The sequence below is a fragment of the Lissotriton vulgaris genome, chromosome 7, assembly GCF_964263255.1.
Source record: "Lissotriton vulgaris chromosome 7, aLisVul1.2, whole genome shotgun sequence".
Lineage (NCBI taxonomy): Eukaryota > Metazoa > Chordata > Amphibia > Caudata > Salamandridae > Lissotriton > Lissotriton vulgaris.
In genome coordinates this window covers 1,486,133,467-1,486,158,664 of record NC_141695.1, presented here as the reverse complement: position 1 = coordinate 1,486,158,664, position 25,198 = coordinate 1,486,133,467, and the positions used below count along the sequence as shown (strand labels likewise).

The following is a 25,198-nucleotide window of genomic DNA, read 5'->3' as shown; positions in this document are numbered from 1 at the left end:
TTGTGCTTGACCTATCTTCCAGAGTTGTTTTGGATAATAATATAATCTTTGGAAGTACTTAAACTAGATAAGGCAAAACAGAGAGGATTTTGTCAGAGGCCTGACAGCCATCTTGATCTCTGCCCAGTCATCCTCATTCGAACTTTCCCACATCATTCTCCTATGTAGCTTTTAACTCTAGTAGGCGATCTGAAGAGTTGTTTAATAATGAATGATCTAATTTATATATGCCCTTATTGCCCAGGCCTTCAGAAAGTATCTTTACTTCGAGCTGGATGAGGTCAGAGAGGTTACCACGTACATTGTGAATTCATAATACGACAGCAAAGTACGTATGTGAGAAAGAAGATGAAAAGCTTCTACACAAGGAAGACAATTCTGAACAGAGGTTTGCCCCCATGGGAGCCTGCCCAGTGTTTTTAAGCCAGGGTTTTAATTTCCATGGCTGATGTATTGAATGGACTACAGTGTGCAGGACTGCTTAAAAGGGCCATTTTTTGAGTAATGTGTTATTATATTCTGGTCTTCTCCTTCTCTGCTGCTCAGCCTGTGTGTGTGATGTCATTGGAATGTTCGTGTATGCATGGTTTGAATGTGTGATCAGTTTGAGTGAGTGGGGCTGAGCAGCTGGATGTTGCTCCCGGTGGGGCCTTCCTTATTACCAACTATGACTAATAAACCAACTTAAGAATACTTACTATTATTGGATTTACTTATTTTACAATGTACATTTAACATTGTAACAATGGCGACGAGGGAGAAAGAACTACGTGTGCAGGAACTACATTTGAAACTTGAAACATGGAACTACAAAAATGATTGCAAATTAACTGTGGAAAAAGCTTTAAGAAGACAAGCAACGCTTTTGATGCCCCACCGGTGTCATGTTACATCTGACAGCCATCCATAAAGACATCCATAAAGGTATGTTACAAGCGTTGGACTTTATATGGGTTTTAAAATATTAGATTTAATTTTCTGGACCGTCGGACTTTGACATAAAAAAGGAGGAGTTTCAGCCTGAAGCTGTATTTCAAATTGTGGGGCTGGTATGCCTGCCAAATCCATTGCCATTTGTAACGTACTGTACTTTGCCTACCGTCATTTCCAACTGTCTTTTTCTTCAGCTGAAGATCTGTTTCTTGGCCGGCTGAATGCTGAATGATGACGCAACAGAATACTGCCACAGTATTGGTGATTCTGTGGAACACGATGTCATCTATGGACGCGCGTCAGCGTCATGAAGGGTCAAGTTCACGCAGTGTTTATGCGCACGTACGTGCATCATTGGCAACAACTGTCATGGCAGGGTCAAAGAGCGTTGAGATTACGGATGACTGACTGCCTAAGTTCTTTCATTGTGCTCCTGTCTCCTCAGTAACATCAAGCGGATTTTCAAAGTGTTCTTCATGAGAAAGGTACTGTGTTAATAGACATTTTGACTGAGATTGATTTTGAAACTGCCACAGATTGCTCACCGGAGCTGTTTTCTTCGGAAACTTCCAACATTATGTACTGCATACATTAATTCCGTTCCATCTGCGCCATCTAGTGTCTATTTTTCATTATGGCACGACTACAGGAAAATATTATCCATTCGATTTGGACACTGTGGATTCAATTCTTTGAATGTCATTTACCTGCCTTGCTGAAGAAGTGGATCTGTTTATTGTGACAACGGTGACTACTTTTATTGTTTTAGTTTCTTGTTTTGAATTATTTGCTAATCACATGTGTACTTGTGATGATATGTTTACCCTTGTTTACATGTTATGTTCAGAGAGACTGATTTGATTTACTGTTACTACATGAACTGTTTATATGCTGAGATCTTTGTTAATGTGCTCCTTTACTGTCATTTTAATAGATTAATTTACGTTTACTGAATTTAGCTACTTATGTACTGGAACTTTTTTTCAGGTGCTCATTTGTTTTCTTTAAGTGATGATTTTTAGTGGTCATGTTTTACTACGCAAAGTCGTGGAAGTTTTAGATTTTTCTTTTATAGTAATGAACCACATTTGTGCTCATTTTATTTGAGGAGTTCATTCTTTGTAGTATTGGCTTTAATTTTTTGAGTTATAGGAGTGCGCTATTTGAGTTGGGATGCTCAATTGAATTTATTTCCAGTGATTATTAGTAGGAACGTGTGATTCTGCTATATGTTTTGGTAGGTATTGAGATTTATTTTGCTGTATGTTTTCGATGAACCACTTTTCTTAGTGCTCTATTCTAATAGAGGAGTTCACATTTTTACTGTGAGGAGTTGTGCAGGGGCTACATTTTTCTTCTATTGCATTGAACCACTTTTAGTGCTCAAAATGTTTTGAGGTGTTCAATCCTAGTGTGAATTTTCTGAAGATTAGTTTTTTAAGTTTGGATTTTTAGTGTGTATCTTTTGCGGAGCCACATAGGTGCTCATTGTTTGAGGTGCTCCATCTGTTTCAGGTTAAATTATATGGGGCTCCAGAGTCCTATGTTCTGTTCATTCATGATTTATTTTGTTGAACCACGCAAGTGCTCTATTCAGTTAGAGGTGTTCAGTTTTACAGAGAGCCGCTGGGGAGTCGTGTACCTCGTGCGGAATGTTGTAATTTGAGTACATTAACTTGGGGTGTCATGTACCCCATGCACTCGGAGTTATGCGCCTTGTGCTGTGTGTTTTATTTTAAGTGTGTTTCGGGTAGCGTGTGGGGACTTCTGCGTCCTAATTTTGTTATTCTATTGGGACGCCATTTTATCTAGTTTGGTTCCCTGTCTATTGCTTTTTGTGACAGTCTGGCCAACTGGCATGATTTGTGATATTTAGGGTTTTGGTTTGTGATGGGGGAAGGTGGTTATGTGAGATCTATTTTGTCAGATTGTTTTGTTATTTGATGTCTGTGCCAATTGTTTTATGCGAGGTGATTTTATGCCTCTTTTCATGTTTTGTGCAATAATTCCTATATTATGCTTTATTGCTATTTCAGAATTTTTATTTGTAGTCATTCATTTATTTGTGTTGACTGCTTATTTGATATCCTGACCTTGTCATAGTCAGGGCATACTGTATTTATTTCCTCTTGCTTTCTTTTCTTTTCTTTGTTTTAAAAGAGGGAGATGTGTTATATTCTGGTCTTCTCCTTCTCTGCTGCTCAGCCTGTGTGTGTGATGTCATTGGAATGTTCGTGTATGCATGGTTTGAATGTGTGATCAGTTTGAGTGAGTGGGGCTGAGCAGCTGGATGCTGCTCCCGGTGGGGCCTTCCTTACTACCAACTATGACTAATAAACCAACTTAAGAATACTTACTATTATTGGATTTACTTATTTTACAATGTACATTTAACATTGTAACATGTGTTCCAGATGGTGTGCGAGTGAGTAGATTAGAAATGTGGAGCCCAGAAATGTGTTCTGGCTCGCAGTGCTTATTTTGATATCACTGCCTGCATTTTATAGAATGAAATTCGGGAACATATTTATCTCCATTTTACCTAGAACTTGTTCTTTTAAAGGTGTGTGTGCTTCTGTTTGGAATATATTCAAGCTTTCTTTTATTTTGGTTTTTGAATATACAAAAATTGTGGAAAAGGAAACCTTTTGGTTTTTTAATATAACCATTCAGTTACAAAAAGAACACAAATGCATCTAAAACAACTTGGTAGTGAACTATTTAATCTGTCTTCTGAGCCGTAAGGGCTATAACAATTATTACATGCCACAAGTGTTATGTCTTGTTGTCTAGTTATCCCTCTTGGCCTGAGGCGAGGTTATCTAGGGCACCTTACAGGCATGGGTGGGTCAGGGATGAAAAATGCTCACCCATGTCACTCTGTGAAGATGCTGGCACAACTCTTTGACCGAGATGTCCTCCTGGCATTTGTTCTGGGCAGTTTGATTAGGCTAATCTTTTGGCTTCGAGTCAGTGTCAGTCTTTCGAGCTGTTCTCATTCAGGTTTTTCCAGTCATCTGGGCCTTGTGCAGTTTTTCATGTTGATGGGTGCAGTTTGACTCCTTGACAGGGATTTATTGTCGTTCTGCTCTTGCTAGGTCATAGCAGCAAGTCTACTTTAGAGGCACTCCTAGACTTATGTCCAGCCTGGAGGGAGGTTCGCATACAAGAAAAGATTCTACTCCTAGTTAGTCCACATTATTTTCTCTTGCACTGTGTCGCAGCCTCCTTAGTGAAGTCTGTGATGTTGAATAAAAGTACTGACTATGGGGTCCGGTACTACTTTGTCATGATTTAGGCGAGCTGCCAAAACCAGCCAGTGGGTCTTCTTCTTTCACAGTTTAAGAGGGCTCCTTCAATCCTAGAGCAGCATTCCGGTGTTATTGCTGGCTAACTTTTGTGGGATTCCAGCTATGTCCAGACTGAAACTGATTCTGACTGACTCTAGTGTTTGATAACCTCCATCTGTAAGGTTTGTTATTTTTCTGTTGCTAAGGAAGAGTGTTACAACACAGGAAACTGAGGGTGGACGAGTTTCTGAGTTAGGAGATCCCTATGCTTGATACAAAGAAAAGTGGCTGGAGACCTTCCCAACTTACCAGGGACACAGATATGCAGAGGGTGACATGGAGAGCTTACATTTAAACTGTGATGTCCGAGGCAGAGAGCACCAGCAAAAAGCAAACCATTTTTTTCATGCAACCCACACGCCTGGGTCTCAGTGGATGACAGCACTCACCAGTCCATTTGTAAACCACGTATTCCCAGGCACAGAACAGACTCCCTTTATACGTGTGCCAAACGTGAACAAGCATTTGCAATGCAACAGGTCTCTCATTTACACGAGTTTGAGCTATTGGCATTCTAAATCACAATGCCTTTTATTTATGTTTTGTTTTTTTGCAACGTAAACAAAACACATTGTCATTTACAATGCCAGTAGCCTAAACTTGTGTAAATGCAACACCTATTGCTTAGCAAATGCTTGTTTCTGGAGTGGTTGTTTTGGCTGTGGGTAAATCTTCTACATCCATAAGTGAATATGATTCTTAAGTGTGAAATAAGACAGATCACAAGAGATTAACAGTTAATAGTCCTTGAAGGACATGCTAAGAACCTGGGGGCTCGGAGACACACACTGGGTTAAGTTCGCTTTCTGGTTCACAATTTCTATGTGAAACACTATGGTAAATAGACGGATCTAAAGCAATTCCTACCTTCAGCTGTTTGAAGGATTGCTTTCACTTTTGGTCACTTATTTTGAGTGAACCCAAGTGGCAGGGAGATAAGTTGGTAGGATGTGGCATTCCCTTTGGGTGCGGAAAACAAAAAGGAACTAAACTGACCATATGTCAACCTGGAGGTATACCTGGTTTGATTTATAAACAGTATGCAGACAAGACACATGGTGACAATCTAACATGAGAGGCAATGGTTTGACAGAGCTTGAGAAACTGAACACGACTATCTTCCATAATGGGGGGGGGCTGCACTGATGGAAATAGTGCCAAAACAGGACCATGTGCAGTCAACGCCCCCATACTGCTGCTGTGTTAAGTAATGTCACACTACATTCTCCAGTTCAGAGTACCAGAAGCATTTTCCAAGCACTAAGCAGAAAGCACATTTAAAAACACCCATGCTTACAGAATGTAGTCATGAGACGGCCTTGACAGACACTTTGTGATTATTTACTACCTGTAAAACGGACGGAAGTTTATATTTTGATAATATCCATTTGCAGCACTAAGTGGATTAAAAAACAGCATTCTATCACAAAAACTTTACACATCACACCACGCATTCGCAAAGTCTACACGACACGTACATCTGAATAAACGGGCGTTTGTTAGATGAATGATGGCATTCCTTACATAGAACGGTCCCTGTGGTTTGGAGCCAAAAAATATGATGTATGAAATTTAAATCTGGGAGGTAGGTTAGTAAAACACAATAACTCTGCATCACACAACCTGAAAGATCCAGGGCATGCACGTGTATGTTACCAGTAGTTGTTATTACTATTAGGCGCAGGAAAGGCCTATCTCAGCTTTTCAGATGAAGCCAATAATGTCTTAATGCCGCTTCCTATGCATTTCCGGCTGTACATAAAGGCTGGGCCTTCCGGTTGGTGCCCCGACCTGGCTCTGCTGCATTTGCTCTGCGTCTAGTGATACTTAGAGGTCAGGGGCCGCTCCCCATGGGACTTGGAGCTCAGGGCTGGAATACACGGAAAATAGGAAACAAAACACATCACACCACACATTCGCGAAGTCTGCACACACATCTCAATAAACGGGCGTTTGTTAGATAAATGATGGCATTCCTTACATAGAACGGTCTCTGTGGTTTGGAGCCAAAAAGGATGATGTATGAAACTTAAATCTGGGAGGTAGGTTAGTAAGACACAATAACTCTGCATTACACAACCTGAAAGATCCAGCTCATGCGCGTGTATGTTACCAGTAGTTGTTATTACTATTAGGCGCAGGAAAAGCCTATCTCAGCATTTCAGATGAAGCCAATAACGTCCTTATGCGTGCCACTATGCATTTCCGGCTGTACATGAAGGCTGGGCCTTCCGTTTGGTGCCCCGACCTGGCTCTGCGGCGTTTGCTCTGCGTCTGGTGATACTTAGAGGTCAGGGGCCACTCCCCATGGGACTTCGAGCTCGGGGCTGGAATGCACGGAAAATGGGAAACAAAACATTACAATCTCGAACGCACCCCGAGAAAAATCACGCATATTCGACTGAACAAGTCAATAACACTTCGATTTAAGACAGTGATGCTCGGCTTCGCGCCACAGGGGTGTGTGCATGCACACAGCCACAGGGGTGTGTGCATGCACACAGCCACACAAACTTACGATCGGAACAAGCGCTCCAACGGGCTCGCCATGACGGACAGTTTTCTCGCTCTCCGGCCTCCCACTTGGATGGACTTGGCTGGACTTCCTGCTGCCATAAAAGGTTTATTATCTTCTTTATGGGGCCATCTGTTTGGACCCATAAAGAAGATAACAAACCTTTTACGCCAGCAGGAAGTCAGGGCAGTCAGTCCAAGTGGGAAGGAAGAAAGAGAGAAAACTGTACGTCACCGCAAGCTCTTTCCCAATGGCCGGCCACCATTTAGCATAAACAGTGACGTTGGCCAATAGGAAAGAGGTACAGGGCTTAAAGCCCTCTAGTGAATCTCCCTTGAAATCATAAAATCTCGCGAGCAAGACTGCACATGTGCGCAGTCGACGCCACAAGACCTAAAAAGGAATGGACTGCAGGAGAGAGCCATCAGCCAATCTCTGCTTAGGTTTCCAAATCAAGAGGCTTATACCCCAGACTTTAGAGTCACCCTACACGATCTCTCAGTCACCACACCCGTTCACAGATACCCCTTGAGTAACTCCGGATATCAGACCCAAGCTCTAGTACATACAACATGTAAAACATAGCAAGACCTTAAGTGGGTTTGCATGGTTATTGACTTTGCCTGCTCCTTGTGGAGCACAGGGATTTACAGAAAAAGGACAAGGGCCAGCTGGCTCAGCTTTGCAAAACTTGCAGAGGACTTTTGTTCTAACAAACTCTGCTAGAGCCGGCGCTATGCATGATTATTGTTGACATCTGCCTAAGACCTAGTGCTTTGCTTACAGCCCTGTGTGTCCCACAACAATGCACCTTAAATTATTTCATTCTCCCTATGCTGTAACCCTCTCCCTTGAGCCTCCCAGCTAGGAGCCTGTGCTCATGAGGCCCAGCAAAGGTAGAGAGAACAAGCATTGGTAAGTGCATTAGGTTTTGCCTATGGGATTAATGAGAAGTGTGGAAGCAGTGTATGAGTGCAGGGAAAATGGTGTGAGCGCTCTCTGTGCAGGGTGAGTGGTGCATGTATGAAGGTTGATAAGTGTCTGGGTCCAGGGTGAAAGTGCCTCAAGCATGGTGATTGATGTGCGTTCAGTGCAAAATGAGAATTGTGTGGGTGTACAGGGGGTATGAGTGTACATAGATGTGTGATGGAATTTTACTCCGGTCTTGCTGAATTGCATGGCTCAACTAGCTGATGATTTTGATATATTGAATGTTATATGTTTAATAGAAAATTGTATTTTCTGATTATCCAGTATTATGGGTGTCTTTCATAGATTCACATGCCTGAATCTTTCCCCGTCATCGAGACGGGAGTCTCCGGTATATAGAAAAGCAATGTCCCATGGACATATATAGAGAAAAGTAGGCCTAAGGGCCTCACCTTAGTAGCCTATCTGTGTCGTTATGTAAAAAGGACCAAACTCCTGAAGAGAGCCAATCAGCTAACACCTCCCTCTAGAACCTTCCTGTCAGGAGCCTCAGTCTCTCAGATTTTCTACCGCACGTTGTGCTAGGGAGTCTCCACCTGAGTTCTCCTCAGGTTTACTTGTTTCAAGCTAATTTCTTCACAAAGTTGGATTACTTTCATCAAAATCTGACTATGGCTGACCCTCAGAAGAGGGGTCTTTTCAGAGCTTGTGCTTCTTGTAATAAGAAGAGATTGCATATTGAGGATCAGCACAAGACATGCCTATACTGTCTGTATCCGGATCATTCGCTAAAGGAATGCAAAATTTGTAGAACATTCTCTACAAAAACGCTTAAGGACAGAAAAGGACGACTTTTAATCTGGCTGAACAAACTTAAGACCAGAGACAACTTGGAGTCATCAGAGGTCGGTGAGATTGCTTCTGTCTCCTCTAAATTATCCTTGAAGAGGCCAAGGGTTGCTTCCCCTAGCCCTACAGACGCTCCTCCTAAGAAGGCTGCTAAAAAGTCTTCAGAGGCTAAATCTTCAGCGTCTGACAAGGAAGTTCCTGCCTCCAGGAAGCTAGCACCGTCGTCGACTACGACATCGTCAACGCTATCGTCAGCGCAAAAGAAGGCTGTGTCTCCTGTCCATGTTTCCACTTCGACGACAGTGTCAACGGCGTCGTCGGCGTTTTCATCATCGACCAAGACTACTCCATCGTCGTCGGCGGTTAAGCCTGTGTCGTCTATTATTCTCATTAAAAACCAGTCGTCGACGCATAAAATCTCGTCGACGACGTCTTCAACGATGTCAGTGTCGACGACGAAGCCAAGGACGTTGACGCCTTTGCCGTCGACTAGGATTCTCTCGTCGACTGGTGTGCCGTCGACGAAGACATCGACGACGAAGAAGACTCCGTCGGCGGTGACGCCGTCGACGAAGGTTGCATCGGTGCAGTTATCGTCGACTAGGGCGCTGACGACGACATAATCGAGGATGCTGTGGAAGCAGTCAGAGATGGTTCCACCGTCGATGGGAAGTGTGGCTACTATGCCGTCGACGACCCTACCGTCGTCGGTTCCGGTTTTGACAGATGAGGATGGTCTACCCAAACCTCTCAAAGAGTAAAGACCGTAAAAAAGGTGCTTACACCAGACTTAACGTCTCCGAGTAGGGTGCAAAAATTGCCACCATCTTGTCTTCTACAGGATGACGACTCAGATGAGGAACAGTACATGCAGGCTACGAGTCCATCTCACCTGGTGTTGAAGTGCCAAAGCACTGACGATGAGGTTGATGAGGTGGAAATTACTCAAGAACATACTGTTCAATCACAGGTCCAGACACAAATCACACCAATGGTATGTCTACCAGCATCCATAGTATCAGACTTAAGGTTTTTGATCCAGGACTACAAACAACGGTGTCCAGATTCTTCCACCCCACAGGCAGCGGGACCGGTTCCATCAACAACTAGGGTGACTGCGTCTCCACGTGCTAGACCACCGCCCTTAGTGTCCCGTCAGGAAAGGGAGCCAGTCCAAGATCTTCCGTCTTCTGACGATGAGGAGGTAGAACAAGAAGAGGGGGAGGTCCAATCCGATCACGGGGACGATGTGGACTATATAGCTTCTTCTCCAGCCTCGGCTGAACCCGCAAGCTCAGATTCACCACCTGCAGACATAGGAGGGTTCCACAATCTGGTAGAGAAAGCGGCCAAAAGGTTCCATATGACTATGGAATCTCATGAAATGGACTGTTTTCTTTATGATTTTAAGGACCCGATTAAGAAGACAACCAGATCCATTCCCATTATGGAGCACATATGGGAGCAGGGTCTGCAATTATTGCAAACACCAGCCTCAGTTCGGCGGTTGTGCCAAGACTGGATAAGAAGTACAAAGCCCCAACAACGGCACCAGCTTGCCTTACAGGTCACTCCAAGCCGGATTCGGTGGTCACTCAGGCGGCGCAGAAAAATGCTAGGAACCCATCCTCGCAGGTAACCGCTCCACCAGATAAGGAGGGCAGGAAGCTGGACAGCATTGGAAAACGGTTCTCTACCACCTCAGCCATGACAGTGAAAGTGGCAAACTAAATTGCACTGTTAGGAAGGTATAATAGGCAGTTGTGGGCTGACATTGCTCCGTATCTATCCGAGCTACCAGACGACACGAAAGAGGAGGTTCAATCCCTACTGTGGAGAAGTGTGGCTCACCGGTTAGAGGAGGCAGACCCAGAAGCAGAGGTCGGCCCGGGACCAGGGTTCAATCCCTGACGCGGCAGGGTTTGGAGCCCAAATGTCCACGGACCTGATAATTCTCGCTTCGGTGCCTACTTGAATCAGGGGTTCACGCTCTGCAACTCTGGGCAATAGCTTGCTCAATCTCCACTACGGCCCCCGCGGCGGGATGCCTGGCTTTCACCTTGGGTGTGCCCAGCTGGGCTATCCCACAGGGAAAAACCAGGACGGGTTCCCAAAGCAAGCGCCGAGATACCCTTTGTGGTGATACGTGCGCTATATAAGAAACTAGATTACATTACATTACTCAAAGAGGGTCAAACATCGGCTTCTGAACTGATCGACTGTGCTATGGATATAGCAATGATGGGTTTTAGGCAGCTGGCAGGGGCAGCAGTATTGCGAAGGCAGGGGTGGCTCAAAGCTACCTCATTTCGGCAGGAGGTACAATCTAAAGTCCTCGACATGCCTTACGACAGCCAACACCTATTTGGGGAAAAAATTGATGAGGCCCTGAAAGCGATAAAAAAGGATACGGACACGGCAAGAGCACTTGGCACACTTCAATTAAAAAATCAGTCCTTTCGAGGGAACAAGGGCAGAGGCCAATCCTCTTACAGAGGAAACTATCAAAACAGGTCCTCATATTCCTATAATCAAGGTCGGTCACAATTCCAGTCGCGACAGCAGCAGCAAGGTCGGCAGACCTCTTATGGAAAATCCAACTATAGAGGGAAAACCAAAAGAAAACCACTGGCGGACGCCAATGACCTTTTCCAGCAGCCAGTCCCTCCACCATCTCATTCTTTCAAAATTGGAGGAGACCTGACCCACTACCTCCACAATTAGAAAGCAATTACAACCGTCCGATGGGTGCTGCAATTGATACAATTTGGACACTCCATAGAATTCAAAACAATTCCCCCGACAACCCCTCCTCGTATAATGCAACACAACCACATGCGATTGCTTCTTCAAGAAATCTCCTCTATGTTAAAGAAATGGGCAATAGAGCGAGTACCATCAGCTCACAAAGGGAAGGGATTTTACTCCTGCTTCTTCCTGATTCAAAAGAAGGAGAAGAAATGGAGGCCCATATTGGAACTCAGGAATCTGGGAGTATGGCTTGACCACACGCTAAGCTTTGTGACTCACACGAAGAGAGTGGCGGCCTGCTGTTTTGGAGTATTACGCGGGCTAAGACCCCTGCTCAGATTTTTTGATGCTCCTACAAGACAGCTGGTCATTCAAGCAATGATTATCTCTCGGCTGGACTACGCCAGTTCACTCCTTTTAGGAGCGAACCAAGCCGAGATTCTTCGCTTACAGCGAGTCCAGAACGCTGCGGCTAGGGCGGTGGTTGGCTTGCCCCGAACCTGCCCCACCTCTAACACTCTGCGGTCCCTGCACTGGCTCCCGATAAGCAAGCGAATCCAATTCAAGGCTCTTTGCCTGGTTTTTAAAATTCTTAGAGAGTTGGCACCCGTGATACTTAACAAACTGCTCTCTCCCTACGTTCCTACCCGCTCACTCCGATCCCTTGGACAATCCTTGGTGGTTGTCCCCCGTTTTAGACTTAGTCGGATGGGGGGTCGCTCCTTCCGCGTGAAAGCTGCAACCCTCTGGAATGCGCTCCCCTTGGAAATCCGCCTCTTGGATGATTTAATATCCTTTCGTAGGGCTTTGAAAACCTTCCTGTTTTAAATGTTCCCTGTTTTTAACGCCTCTGCTTTTTTGTTACTGGATTTAGTGTTGTGTTGTGTTTACCTTTCCCTGCGCCAGGACGCTCCTTCGCTGGAGCAGCTGTGCGCATTAAAATGCAAATAACATAACATAACATAACATCTCAGGACACTCAACGCATTCTTGAAGAGTCAATCGTTTCGCATGGTGACGATCCAGGAGATCTTGGGACTCTTAGAGGAGGGGGATTTCATGACCTCTTTAGATCTACAAGACTCATACTTTCACATCTCTATCCACAAACGACACAGGAAATTCCTCAGATTTGCAGTAGCAGGTCAGCACTACCAATTCTGTGTCCTACCGTTTGGCCTCAAGTCTGCACCCAGGATTTTCACCAAATGCCTCTCCCCGGTTGCAGCATTCCTCAGGCAACACGGACACCAAGTCTTCCCATATTTGGACGACTGGCTGGTACAGGCACCATCTCTGGCAGACTCAACCGCATCCTCCAACGCCTGTCTGAATCTCTTCAGGCATTTGGGTCTGACACTCAACCACGAGAAATCTACTTTGCAGCCCTCTCGAGTCATTACCTTTCTCGGGGCGACATTGGATACGGAAAATGCGAAGGCAATCCCATCTCAGGAGAGGAAACACAAGCTTGTCTCTATAGCCGCATCAGTGGCTTCAAAGAAGACTTTACCAGTCCGTACCTTCAAATCACTCTTAGGGATGATGTCCTCGTGCATCCTGCTTATACCGCACTGTCGTCTCAGGATGCGTGACTGTTCAGTCAGTGGACTCAATGCTCGGGATCCTTCGAGGACCGCATTGCGATCACACAGCAAATGACCAAGGCATTGCAGTGGTGGAAGTCACTCAAGAACCTCTCACAGGGGTTGCCGTTTCTGCTCCATGCAGCTCCACACGTAATAACAACGGATGCTTCTCTGGAGGGTTGGGGAGCAGTCCTTCAGGAATTACAGATCAGTGGCAAGTGGACGAACCAGGAAAAACAGCTTCATATCAACCTCCTGGAGCTGAGAGCGGTTTTCCTAGCCCTGCAGGCTTTCCTACCACGGATCAAGAACTCCCCAGTGCTCGTCAGGACCGACAACACTACGACGATGCACTACTTGAACAAACAGGGAGGAACGCGTTCGCTCACACTATTTCGCGAATCGCAGAAGATCTGGAATTGGCTTGTTCTCCACAACATCTCGTTAAAAGCGGAGTATGTCCCAGGCAAGGACAATGTCATAGTAGATGTACTGAGCAGGCAGAGGTCTCTGTCCCACGAATGGGAACTCGACATGGAAATGGTAGCTTACATCTTTTCAGCGTGGTGAACACCGCAGATCGACCTGTTTGCGACCAGGGAGAACGCCAAATGCCAAAACTTTGCAAGTTGGCATCCCCAGTCAAGGTCCCTCGGAAATGCATTTTCCATAGCATGGCGCAACCTATTTGCGTACGCATTTGCGCCATTTCCAATGATTCCCAGGGTCCTCAGGAAGATGAAGGCGGAGCCTTGCACGTTGATTCTGATTGCCCCATTCTGGCCGAGACAGCACTGGTTCACGGACCTTCATCGTCTCTCACTACAGCCGCCAATCCGTCTGTTCAGTAAGCTGAGCATTCCGCAGGAGTGTAAAGACGTCCTAGCCAAGGCAAGAGCGGACAGCACTAACAAGACCTATTCCCTGAAGTGGAAACGCTTTTGTATATGGTGTGCGGACAACGGTCTACGTCCCTTCCGCACCTCTCCGGAACAAATATTACCCTATCTGCTACATCTGGTGCAGTCGGGCTTGGCCCATGCATCCATTAGAGTTCATCTGGCTGCGATTTCAAGATTTAAAAGAACATTGAAAGGACCGTCCCTCCGGTCTAATAGATTGATAAAACAGTTCCACAAAGGACTTTACAGATCCTTTCCTCGACCACGAATAATTCCTCAAACATGGCATCTCAATGCTGTCCTTAACCAATTGATGAAACACCCTTTTGAACCCATCCATAGGGCGGATATCAAATATATTTCGTGGAAGACAGCCCTTCTACTAGCGCTTACCTCAGCAAGGAGGGTCAGTGAATTACAGGCTGTTCTCATACAAGACCCCTTCATCCTGTTTAAGGGTGACCGAGTGGTTCTCAGAACTAATACTCGGTTTATTCCTAAAGTCCCGTCGGACTTCCACTTAAATGAGCCAGTGATCCTCAGGTCATTTTTCCCAAATCCCAGCACTGCAGCCGAAAGATCTCTGCACTCATTGGACCTTAGGAGGTGTCTGAAGTTTTATATTGAAAAAACCACCAGTTTCAGGAAATCAACTCAGCTATTCATAGCCTTCAGTAGACCACGGAAGGGTATGCCGCTTTCTAAACAAAGTATTTCAAGATGGATATCTTTGGCAATTGCCTTTTGTGATGACAGAGCTGGACGGCCATTGCCAGCAAAAGTCAGGGCTCACTCTACAAGAGCCATGTCCACCGCCCGGACTCGCTCCTGACCGGTTGCTCCCTCCTTGCTCCTCTCCCAGTACTGCTGCTGTCTTCCTGGGGATCTTCACACTGCTAATAATATCACGGTATCGCCTGCATGTAACCAATTTGCGCTGTGTTTTCAAAATATCATTGCTCACAGCGCATGTGATTATAGCGCCGCCCGCCCTGCATTGCTTGTGTTTGTAGCGCCGCCCGCCCTGCACTGCATTTAGCTGTATTTGGCCACCTGGCAGCATCGTATATTATAGTATTAATTTTCGCTGTCCCAGGCGACCTACTGCCCCTGCCTCGCCTCCCCTCTCACCTCCATCTTGTTTGCTGTTGTTGTTTTCCCTGCCCCTCCTCCCCGCTACCGCCTCCCAGCTGCTGACCCTCCCACCCACGTTCACAGAGCCTACCTCGTCCTTTCAGCCCCTGTGACCGCCCGGACTCGCTCCTGACCGGTTGCTCCCTCCTTGCTCCTCTCCCAGTACTGCTGCTGTCTTCCTGGGGATCTTCACACTGCTAATAATATCACGGTATCGCCTGCATTCTGTAAATCATTGGTATCGCCTGCATGTAACCAATTTGCGCTGTGTTTTCAAAATATCATTGCTCACAGCGCATGTGATTATAGCGCCGCCCGCCCTGCATTGCTTGTGTTTGTAGCGCCGCCCGCCCTGCACTGCATTTAGCTGTATTTGGCCACCTGGCAGCATCGTATATTATAGTATTAATTTTCGCTGTCCCAGGCGACCTACTGCCCCTGCCTCGCCTCCCCTCTCACCTCCATCTTGTTTGCTGTTGTTGTTTTCCCTGCCCCTCCTCCCCGCTACCGCCTCCCAGCTGCTGACCCTCCCACGCTCCGCCCCCTCCACCATCCATTTATGGCCAATGCCTCCACGCGCAGCGTCCACGCCGAAGGTGCGCCAAAGGTAAGCCCGTCTACGCCCGTCCGCGCCTGGACCGCGCCCAGCGCCAGACCCCCTGCCCCCCGCGCTGCCCAGCCCTCCCGCATTACCTACGATGCCGCCACCCTCCTAGCCCTTGACCCCGGTCGCGCCCCCAACTGCGTCCAAGCCGCTCCTGGACACACCCATGGACCTTTCTCTTGCTACTCCTGCAAATTCAGCGGCACCGTCAACAGCTCCGCCACGACCACATCACAGATCCCCGACCCCAACCACCTACAATGCATCCTTCTCAACACCCGCTCGGTCCACAGACACGCCATTGACCTATGGAATCTACTAGACACCATCTCTCCGGACATCGCCTTCCTTACGGAAACATGGATGAACGCTTCCTCCGCACCAGACATCACCATTGCCATCCCTGAAGACTATAAGATCACTCGCAAAGACCGTACCAGCCACACAGGAGGAGGGATCGCTATCGTCCATAAGAAATCCATCCGCATCTCAACCAGCTCTGACACCAACCTCGCCAACTCCGAACACCTCCACTTCCAAATACACATCGACCCCAAGACCACACTCAGAGGCACCCTCCTCTACAGACCACCAGGACCCCGAGCTAAATTCAGTGAAGACATCACGGACTTCATCACTCCACACGCGCTCCCCTCCAAAGACTACATCCTTCTGGGAGACCTCAACTTTCACCTTGAAAAGATCACCGACCGCAACACCGCCACCCTTGTGGACAACCTCGCCAACCTCGGACTTAAACAACTAGTCACTTCCCCCACCCACATCGCAGGTCACACACTCGACCCCATCTTCACATCCAGCAACCATGTCTCCTTCAGCCACACCACGGACCTCCTCTGGACCGACCACAGCTGCGTTCACTTCACCTACAACAAACCAAAACCCAACATCCACCTCCAACCCACCCTGCAAAGAAACTGGAACAAAATCACCACGGACCAAATCTCCGCATCGCTCCTTCGAAACTCCCCAGCCCTCTCTTCTAACACCAACGAAGCCGCCGCCAACCTCACCCTATGGTTATCCAACACCGCCGACACCTTAGCACCACTGAAAAATCGTCAAAGCAAACCTGGCAGCAAGAAGGCCTCATGGTTCAACGATGATCTCAAGAAGTCCAAGAAACTCTGCCGCTCCCTTGAAAAGGCCTGGAAAAAAGACCCAACCACCAGCACCAAGGACGCCTTCAAATGCACCACCCGCACTCACCACCAATTGATCCGAAAAGCCAAGAAAACAGCATTCAAGGATCGACTTGACAACAACGCCCACAACAGCAAGGAACTTTTCAACATCGTCAAGGAATTTTCCAATCCCTCGGCCAACTCCAACGACATCACCCCCTCTCAAATCCTCTGCGACTCCCTAGCCTCATTTTTCCACAACAAGATTGCAGACATCCACAACAGCTTTGACAACCAACCCGGAAACCAACCCACCCCACCATCTGCTGATCATCTCCCCCCCGTGAACACCCTTAACGACTGGAACCCAATCTCCACTGAGGACACCATCCGCCTGATGAATTCCATCCACTCAGGATCCCCCACAGACCCATGTCCTCACCACATCTTCAACAAAGCAGACTCCGTCATAGCACCACACCTCCGAGACGTCATCAACTGCTCCCTCAACTCCGCCACCTTCCCGGAAGACTGGAAACACGCTGAACTCACCGCCCTTCTGAAAAAACCAACAGCAGACCCCACCGAACTCAAAAATTACCGCCCCATCTCGCTTCTCCCATTCCCGGCCAAAGTCATCGAGAAAGCTGTCAACAACCAGCTCGCTGCCTTCCTCGAAGCCAACAAATCCCTCGACTCCTCTCAATCTGGCTTCCGAGCAAAACACAGCACTGAGACCGCCCTCATCGCAGCAACAGACGACATTCGAACTCTACTGGACAATGGAGACAGTCGCCCTCATCCTCCTTGACCTCTCTGCAGCTTTCGACACAGTCTGCCACAGCACCCTTTTACAACGCCTCAATAACATCGGAATCCAAGGAAAAGCACTTGAATGGATCACCTCGTTCCTCACTGGAAGAACCCAGAGAGTCCGCCTTCCTCCATTCAAGTCCGAGGCCTCTGAAGTCATCTGCGGCGTACCACAAGGATCCTCGCTCAGTCCCACCCTCTTCAACGTATACATGAGCCCCCTCGCGGCCATCGCACGCCAACACAACCTCAACATCATCTCTTACGCGGACGACACTCAACTGATCCTTTCCCTCACCAATGACCCCAGCACCGCCAAAACTAACCTACACGAAGGAATGAAAGAAGTTGCCGAATGGATGAAACAAAGCCGTCTGAAACTGAACTCGGACAAAACAGAAGTCCTCATCTTAGGTACATCCCCCTCTGCATGGGACGACTCCTGGTGGCCAGAAGCCCTTGGAAAAGCACCCATCCCGACAGACCACGCACGGAACCTAGGTGTCATCCTGGATTCTTCACTCTCAATGAACAGACAAGTCAACGCCGTATCCTCTTCCTGCTTCAACATTCTTCGCATGCTCAGAAAAACATTTCGCTGGATCCCCTCCGAAACAAGGAAAACAGTCACCCACGCTCTGGTCACGAGCCGACTGGACTACGGAAACACCCTCTACGCAGGTACCACCGCAAAACTCCAGAAGAAACTCCAACGAATCCAAAACGCCTCAGCCAGGCTCATATTAGACATCCCACGCAACGAACACATCTCTGGTCACCTTAAAGACCTCCACTGGCTACCCGTCGATAAGAGGATCACTTTCCGTCTGCTTACCCACGCACACAAATCACTCTACGACATCGGACCAGATTGCCTCAACTCACGACTGTCCTTCTACACCCCCTCCCGCCAACTACGTTCTTCCAGCCAAGCCCTCGCCACTGTACCTCGCATCAACAAGACCACCATGGGAGGCAGATCCTTTTCATACCTGGCTGCTAAAACATGGAACTCACTCCCCGCTCACCTCCGCCTTACCCAGAACCACCTAGCATTCAGAAAGCAACTTAAAACATGGATATTTGACAAGTAATCCTCCTCCCCTTCCTAAGCGCCTTGAAACCCTATGGGTATGTAGTGCGCTATACAAATTCCATGACTTGACTTGACTTGACTTCTGCGGCACTATTTGCAGGGGTGCCAGTTCTTGATATCTGCAGAGCGGCAACATGGAAGTCGCCGCATACCTTCACCAGGCACTACTTCCTGGATACAGAGCTGATGAAGGATGCAGCCGTGGGGCAAGCAGTGTTACGCCATCTTTTTCAGTAAGGTGAGCCTTTCTCTATCCCTCCATCCTTTGCTGGTATGCACATTTTATTATAATGTTTCTGGTTAATGGGTATTGATTACTCATAGTCGCATGATATGTATTATCTGATGACTTGCATATGATATTCCACCAGAAATTTGCACAATGTATTGCTTGCTACTCTGATTCAGGCATGTGAATCTATGAAAGACACCCATAATACTGGATAAGGAATGCGTTACTTACCTGTAACTGCAGTTATCCAGTATTGGTGTCTTTCATAGATTCACATGCAACCCTCCCGCCTCCCCTGGAAGGACTCACCTATCTCTCTATCAGTATTACGCCTATCTAGCTTTGTGCGTACGAAAATCTGAGAGACTGAGGCTCCTGACAGGAAGGTTCTAGAGGGAGGTGTTAGCTGATTGGCTCTCTTCTGGAGTTTGGTCCTTTTTACATAAGGACACAGATAGGCTACTAAGGTGAGGCCCTTAACGCTACTTTTCTCTATATATGTCCATGGGACATTGCTTTTCTATATACCGGAGACTCCCGTCTCGACGACGGGGAAAGATTCAGGCATGTAAATCTATGAAAGACACCAATACTGGATAACTGCAGTTACATTTAAGTAATGCATTCCATAAATGTATTTGGCTGACTGAGGAGGTGAATTAAATTGCCTTGTAAATTACTACTTCACTGGTCTGTTTTCTTTTGGGAGAAATGTGAATGAAACACAAGTTGTGGTAATTGAAGACCATTTCTAAATTTAATGGCTATATCGGTTATCAGGACGTTATGTTTCTTGTGATTGTAGTACTACTAGTGGCAGCTTCTAACACACAATGTGTATCCCCACATGCTCCGATAGAATCAATAACCCCTCTCAGTACTTGAAAGATGTGCTAATCCGATGTAACAGTGTGGCCAAGGTTCCCGCTCCATGATTGTGAAAGGGAGGCAGGCACTCACTTCTGGCTTTTAATAGGGCACCTGATGTGTTTTGCTATTCATGCTGTACACGTCAGTACAAATTAAAAATAAATGAATAGAAAGCAATTTGATGCTTGCAAGGGATGGAGGGGTTGCTCTTACGAGTACAATGTGGATATGAAACAAGTGACTACAGGGAAAGCATCATGGCAAGGGAAGATTAACAGGTAATGAAATGGATGCCTACTTGTGACCCGGAGGACGGTGGAGTGCATGCGATGAGGAGCCCACTCAAGTAAGTCCCTGATTGTGACCCGAGGGCACTAGGTAGTACGTGCTTCATTGTGAGCATAGAGACCCAAGCTCTGAGGATCTCCACAGAGATAATAACAGCGCTCTCAGGCAGCTCTGTAACTTTAAAGCAAGGGTACAGCTCTTTTTTTACCTGGTCGCTGCAGAGATGATTTAAAGAAGTTCCACCAAAGCAGATGAACATAGTACTTTGCCAATGGAAAACTGAAAAGAGAAGCACACACAGAAGAACAGGAAATAGAATGCCTACAACCAGTAGAAATGAGGAAAAGTAAAGTGACAAGCACAAATATCAATTAGTAGTGAAGGCTGGATGTAAGTCTCTTTTGAGATATTTTTAATACAATAGATTTCACAGGCATAGCACAAGCACTGTGCAGTCAAAACCTAAAAAGGGCCTTCTCTTGGGCCTCAGAGCTCTAGGTCATGGCTGTGTGGATTAGGAAAGCGACTGTTTTCCCCTGCGACTCCATAGTGCTTACCTATGGCTCTCCTGGTCCTTGCAGCCCAGACCATGACTACAAGGTCTAGGTCCGTGGGGCCTCCACACCTTGCCTTGCTGCACTTGAACATGAGTGTAAGGCCCAGGGAATGGATCCGTGCTCCCCTGGGCCTTGCATCACTTCATCATGTGTGCCTGTCCCCATCCTCTGAGACTTGCAACGCTGGGTCATTCGCTGCAAGGCTCATGGAAGGGGTTCCCCACCACTGGGTCTCACAGCACTAGACTGTAGCTGCAAGGTACATTGAAGTTGCCCCCATCTCCTCCTTAGCCTTGCCGCTCTATACTATGGTTGTGAGGCCCAGAGTGAAAGGCTCCCTCCCCTGTGCCTTGCAGCTCTGGATCATGATAGCAAGATCCACGTTAGATGAACCCTCCCTCCCTCCCTCCCTTGATGCTTGCAGAGCTTGTCCATGGCTAAGAGGACCAGGGGGCCAGGTAACAGGGGTCCCCTTCCTTGAGCCTCACAGCACTAGGCCATGGTAGTGAAACTTCGAGGAGTGGGGGACCCTCACCTGGACCACACAGGGATGCACCATGGCTATGAGCACATGCCTATGCTGGGCATAGCCATCAATTGTACAGTGACAATAGGCTATTAGGTACCTAATGCAACAAAAGTCTAGCTATATTTTACTCTGTAGCCAGTGGACTGGGTTTTAACATAAAAAAGACCTCCACTCTTGTCCAATAATGGCATAGTAAAATACACCATAATATGGGTGTATTAATACCCCTAGGGCCTGGTGCTACTGCACCTGCTGTACCTTGGCTATAGACATGAGCTTTGTTAGAGGCAAAGCCATCAATAACCCTGTATGTACAGTGGCTCTAGAGGTAATTGATTCCCGATGCACCCAGATAATTATACTATTTTGCTGTGAAGTCAGCGGACGCGGTGAGGGATACTTTCACTTTGTAATAGGGCCCATGGCACAGACCTATGCAACTTAACCCCCTTCTCTGGGCCTTGCAGCCATGCTCCAGCTCTTTAATACCCTCCCTCCCCTGGGCCTACCAGTGCTAGTCTCTGGCTGCAATGCCCAAGGCAGGGGATCCGTCTCCTCTGTGCCTCGCAGCATAGAACCAAGGCTGAGGGATCTCCAAGGGCCTGACAATGCTGGGTAGTAGCTGGAAAGCCCTGGGAAGGGGGCTATCATCCAACGGCCTCGTAGCCCTAGCCCATAACAGAGACCCAGCAATGTGGAGCCCATCGGAGGGTGCCATCTCCCCTAGGCCTTGCATCACCCAACTCAGGGAAGGGGTTCCATCCCATGGGCTTTGCAGCGCTGGAGTATGGCTGAGAAGCCCATGGCATAGGTCCCTCGTGGGATGTTCTTATCAGTAGTGCAGCACATGCAGTAACACTGGCGCTCGGGATATTACAGACCCATCATACTAAAATTATGGTGGTCTTTTAATGACGAGCATGTGAAAGAGGAGGGGGGCAATTTACTTTGCTTGCATCAGGAACAATGGTGTCATTGCTACACAATTGGCCCTGTCCCATGGCCCTCGTAACTGTGATCCAGATCTGTGAGGCCCATCCTCAAAGTTGTCTCTTATTTGTGGTCATCTTGATGCAATCTAACGCTCTTAAATTTAGGATTAGGCAACCCAAGACTGCATGAGCCTCTTGCTGGCAGCCAGTGGAGTAGGGGTTATCTCTCAACTACTAGTACAATATTAAATAATCTAGGTGTTCACATTGATAATACTCTTCATATTTTACCCTTTTAAGCTACATATCATTGCATTCTGGAACTTCCAAATTTCACTTTGCAAGTTTGGGCTGAAAATCCCAGAATACTAATAATTAGTGTTAGAGGAAACCCTAAATATCAATGCCTTGTGTCAGCAGCACACCTACCCTTTTCCTTGTCTCGCCTATACTTTGATATTTCAAATACAACGGTCAGTGTAGCTGAACTGATTTATCTCATTGGATAACATTGCTTAATTTTACAATGACTTGAGTGATGCTTCTAACATTAGTCAAGCTATTTTTATCTATTTTGATTGCTTTCATCTGTTTCTTGCTGAAAACTCAAATGTGCCACACTCCTCATCGTGAACTGGGTATCTGGGAAACCATCTTGGCATTTTAATCCAACCAGCACCCCTTAAGGGCATTCTGCATGCGTCAGCATGTTTTATTAGGTCTTGAGGAAATATTACCTCTTCACACTACCCAGGTGGAACTCCACAGGCTCCCGTCCAAACCAAGATCGAGCTTCCTGCCACATTTTGTGTAATTCCATTCAGTAGTGTTTGCTGTAGCCCCGTCTAAAGATGTCTAAGGAAAATGCATAGGGAAATATTATTTTGGGGCCCCCTTTTTTTCTTGGCATTCGCTTGGCGAATCACCCAAAAAATGTTCCTCAAAGGAACTGAAGTGAATTTTGCTTTTGCAATTTTAAAAAAAAAAAGTTTTATGAAGATTTGTCAAATAGCACCAAAGTTATTAGCAAACCCAAAAGGTCCTCCTCTTTTGAAAAGCAATCCTAACTACAAGTGCCCAGTGGCGACCACCTTTTGGAGATATATATCGCTCCAAACTTCCTCTTTATAGCGGCACAAATCGTGAAGCTGGATACCCTGTACGTGGTGTAGAAAATAAGAATATTTATTCCATAGAATTGAGAGTGAAAACTAATAACAGATGAAGGGTGCGAATAAAATCATGGGCGACCGGTTTTGCCAGAATGCTTTCCACTATATGTATGTTTATCTGTGTGTATAAATATATTCATTTTTGAAAACGTTTTTAGGTCTCGGCTCAACGCGCGGAAGCGCGTCTCCGCCAAGATCTTTTGTTAGCGACTATGCTTCCCAGGAGACAGTTTCGGCCACGCGCATCCTTCGAGGCGATTTGTAACTGGAACGCGCGCTGTGGCCAGGCGCTGTCTCCTGGGAAGCTCAAGCACCACACACGCATGCGCATACACACACACAAGCGCCCATGCACGCACACACATACATACATACAGAGACACCCCCCCCCTGACACATACACACACACACGCGCACACACACAAGTGCACCGAGTCCCTCCCCCGCCGTCACCGTCGCACACATACATACACACACGAGCATACACACACACACACACAAGTGCACCGAGGCCCCCCTCCCCCGCCCCCGCCGTCACCGTCGCATACACACACGAGCATACACGCACACACACACAAGTGCACCAAGCCCCCCCAGCCTTTTGAAACTTACCTGGGCAATGTCGGGGACTCTTCTCTCAGCACGCGGCGCCCAACCTCCTGCTGGCGCGGCCCCGGGGCTCCACACCGCTCACAGGAGCCCCGGGCCGCGAGACGCATCGACTCCGCCTGCCTCCTCTTCCGGTCTGGACGTGGCCCCGCCCCCGTCACAGGCGACCGTGCCTGACTTCCGGGGCGGCCGCGGCGGGATTCCACCCGACCATGCTACCCACTGATTTGGAAATTTGGCAATCAACTGTTGCGCTCTGCACCAGGAACGCACAAACTGTGTACACAAAGACACACAGACAGACCTCTTTCTATGTGTGCGTATATATATATTATATTTTGTGGACTTATTTTGTGTCCTCTTGTTTACCGAAATATGCGTTCACGGCTGTGACACAGAAAGTAGACGTATAAAGTAACTCGTCTCCCGTGGCAATATTCACCCCAAGAACACTGGTCGTAATGAATTAGTGACAAGCCGCCACTCTCCGCACTCCTAACGCGCCAACGTCACACAGGCCTCCTGAGTTCCTCGCGCTCGAGGGGCAGCTAGCTCGCGAGTAAGGTTCCAAAGCGCCTAGCAGCAGGCGTCTGTCCCCTGGCACGCACGCATGCAGCATGCTCGAGGTGTGCCCTGATCTGACAAAATAAATTAATTGTGGCCCGGTGAATTATTGTGCAGGAGCCGAGTATGGTGTGTCTGCTGGGAGCCGGTACCACTGCACAGAAAAAGAGTGCAGTGAACCCGTCGTGGAGCAGCCTGGCTTATGCAGTGTGTCTGCTTGGAGCCGGTGCCACTGCGCCGAAAGTGTAGGAGGAAGCGAGCGCATTGAGGCTGTCAGGAAGCACTGTTCACTGCGCTAGGGGTACAGACACACAGTGCACTGCACCAGTCACAAGCAGCGCCCGCTGGGGTAGGGGTGCTGCGGTCAGGCAAAATAGCTCTGCGGGAGAGCAGCGTCTCCTGCGTCATGTGGGCAGGTGCCGAATGCCGTGCGGCTGCAGGGGGCCGGCGCCCGCCGAACTGGCAGTAATGGAGCGGAGTGCAGCGTGTTTGTCAGTAAGGGAGTTCACTGTCCTACAGAGAGCAGAGTCCGCTATGGTAGGGGTGGTACCGAGTTGGTAAGGGAGCAGCGTCTCACGTGGAGTGCGTGCGCCAGCTCAGGGCGCACATACACTGCGCTTGGTGTGCTGCTCCTGAGTGCGGTTTGTCTGCCAGGAAGCTGCTTCGACAGTGCACTGAGTCCCACAGGGGAAGGCACCGCTGTGCCACGTGAAGCCGAATGTATTTGCGCCTTTAGAACCAGACTCTACTTTCTGTACCACGTGCCGTGCGTTCGAGTGCCTACATTTCCGAACAGGCTGCATGGGTGCAGTGTGCGCATGCCCACCGGGCCTT

General features: G+C 47.6%; 1 protein-coding gene across 4 annotated transcripts in view; it reads left to right on the top strand.

Moving 5' to 3' along the window:
- ITCH (itchy E3 ubiquitin protein ligase) overlaps nucleotides 1-25,198 on the top strand; it is a 1,274,207-nt gene that overhangs the window by 244,508 nt on the left and 1,004,501 nt on the right. Inside the window, exon 1 of one of the 4 annotated variants that reach the window (XM_086932293.1) lies at nucleotides 1,288-1,418. The exons of the other annotated variants lie outside the window; for them this stretch is intronic. The gene's annotated coding sequence lies outside the window, so the exon portion shown is untranslated. Of the gene's footprint in view, nucleotides 1-1,287; nucleotides 1,419-25,198 lie in introns of those variants that run through there. 4 annotated transcript variants of the gene reach the window in all.